This window comes from Galeopterus variegatus, unplaced genomic scaffold, assembly GCF_000696425.1.
Source record: "Galeopterus variegatus unplaced genomic scaffold, G_variegatus-3.0.2 Scaffold3525, whole genome shotgun sequence".
Taxonomy (NCBI): Eukaryota; Metazoa; Chordata; class Mammalia; order Dermoptera; family Cynocephalidae; genus Galeopterus; species Galeopterus variegatus.
Genome location: NW_007729636.1, coordinates 84836 through 87895, shown reverse-complemented (window position 1 = coordinate 87895; position 3060 = coordinate 84836).

Below are 3060 nucleotides of genomic sequence, written 5' to 3'. Positions count from 1 at the left end.
TCAGCTAGACATCATGAAGAAAGGAGGAAAATTATACAGGACCTGAAAGAGGAAGAGTACAAGGAAATCAATGCCCTGAAAAAAAATGTAGCAGAACTTGCTGAACTGAAGAAGCTATTTGGCGAAATAAAAAACACAACGGAGAGTTTAACCAGCAGGCTTGTCGAAGTTGAAGAGAGAACCTCTGAACTTGAAGATGGGCTGGTTGAAATAACACAAGCAGACAAAAAGAAAAGAAAAGAAAAGAAAAAAGAATCAAAGGCATTGAAGAAAATCTGAGAGAGATATCAGACAACCTTAAGCACTCAAATATCCAAGTCATGGGTATCCCAGAAGGGGAGGAAAAAGGAGATTGCATTGAAAATATAGTCAAAAAAATACTGGTGGAAAACTTCCAAGGTATAGGAAAAATCACAGATCTTCAGATCCAGGAAACTCAACGATCTCCAAACGTATTCAACCCAAAAAGATCTTCTCCAAGACATATTATAGTCAAACTGACAAAACTCAAAGACAAAGAGAGAATCTTGAGAGCTGCAAGACAGAAGCATCAAATCACCTATAAGGGAGCCCCAATCAGGCTAACATCAGACTTCTCATCACAACCCCTAAAAACCAGAAAGGAATGGGAGGATATATTCAAAATACTAAAAGCCAGAGATTATCAGCCAAGAATACTCTATCCTGCAAGGCTATCCTTCCGAAATGAAGGGCAAATAGTATATTTCTCAGACAAACAAAAACTATGGGAGTTCACCACCACATGACCACCCTTACAAGAAAGTCTCAAAGGAGTACTGGGTTTGGTTCCTGAAAAATCACCACCACTGCCATAAAAACCCAAGAAAAATCTAAACCCCATAGTATAATAAAAATGGCATACATGAAGAGAAAACAAACAAATGAAAAGGCTATCTACATCCTAAGGAACCAACAAACACAGAAAACAAACAGTAAATCAGAAAGCAAGGAACAAAAGACATCTAAGAAAACCAAACAACAATCAATAAAATGCTAGGAATAAATCAACACTTCTCAATAACAACTCTTAATGTAAAAGGCTTAAATTCCCCAATCAAAAGACATAGACTGGCTGACTGGATTAAAAAGGAGGACCCAACTATATGCTGCCTTCAAGAGACCCACCTCACCCATAAAGACACACATAGAGTAAGAGTGAAAGGATGGAAAAAAATTTACCATGCAAACAGAAAAGAAAAACGAGCTGGAGTAGCTATTCTTATATCTGACAAAGTAGACTTTAAACTAAAAACCATAAAAAGAGACAATGAGGGACACTACATGATGATAAAACACTGATCCATCAAGAAGACATAACAATCATAAATATGTACGCACCCAATGTTGGAGCCATCAGATTTATAAAACAAACTCTATTAGACCTAAAGAAGGAAATAGACACTAATACCATAATAGCAAGGGACCTGAACACACCACTGTCAATACTGGACAGATCATCTAGGCAAAGAATCAGCAGAAAAACACAAGATCTAAACAATACTCCAGACCGATTGGATCTGGCAGATATCTACAGAACATTCCATCCAACAACCTCAGAATATTCATTCTTCTTATCAGCACATGGATCATTCTCCAGGATAGATCACATATTAGGACACAAGTCAAGTCTCAACAAATTCAAAAAAATGGGAATTATACCATGTATTTTCTCAGACAAAAATGGATTAAAACTAGAATTAAAAAACAAATGAAATTCTGGAAACTATGCAAACACATGGAAATTAAACAGCATTCTACTTACTGACTTATGGGTCCAAGAAGAAATCAAGCAGGAAATCAAAAAATTTATTGAAACTAATGAAAATAATGATACATCATACCAAAACTTGTGGGATACTGCAAAAGCAGTATTAAGGGGGAAATTTATTGCATTAAATGCTCACCTCAGAAGACCTGGAAAGATGGCAAGTGAACAACCTAACACTGCACCTTAAAGAACTAGAAATACAAGAACAATCAAAACCTAAAGTTAGCAGACGGAAAGAAGTTGTCAAGATCAGAGTAGAACTTAACGAAATTGAAATCCAAAAAACAATACAAAAGATCAACGAATCGAAAAGTTGGTTTTTTGAAAAGATAAATAAAATTGACAAACCATTAGCATGGCTCACAAAAAAAAAAAAGAAGAGAGAAGACTCAAATAACAAAAATTAGAAATGAAAAAGGTGATATTACAACTGATCCACCTGAAATACAAGGAATCATTCGAGACTACTATGAACAACTATACGCCAACAAGTTTAAAAATCTAGAGGAAATGGATAAATTTCTGGACACACACAAGCTCCCAAAACTGAGCCATGAAGATGTAGAAAATATGAACAGACCAATTACAATAAAGGAGATTGAAGCTGTTATCAGAAAGCTCCCAACAAAGAAAAGCCCAGGACCAGACGGATTCACAGCAGAATTTTACCAAACATTTAAAGAGGAATTGACACCGATTCTTTACAAACTATTACAAAAGATTGAAACAGATGAAAATCTCCCAAACTCATTCTATGAAACAAACATCATCCTGATACCAAAAGCAGGTAAAGATATAACCAAAAAAGAAAACTACAGGCTGATATCATTGAGGAATACAGATGCAAAAATCCTCACTAAAATACCAGCAAACAGAATACAGCAACACATACGTAAAGTTATTCACCACGATCAAGTAGGATTCATCCCAGGGATGCAAGGTTGGTTTGACATACACAAATCAATAAATGTGATACACCATATTAATAAAGTCAAACACAAGGACCATATGATCATCTCTATAGATGCTGAAAAAGCATTTGATAAAATTCAACACTCATTCATGACAAAGACCCTCTATAAATTACGTATAGACGGAAAGTATCTCAACATAATTAAAGCCATAGATGATAAACCCACTGCCAATAGCATCCTGAATGGGGAAAAGCTGAAAGCTCTTCCTTTAAGAACAGGAACTAGACAAGGATGCCCACTCTCACCACTCCTAATCAGCATAATGTTGGGAGTACTAGCCAGAGCAATCAGAGAAGA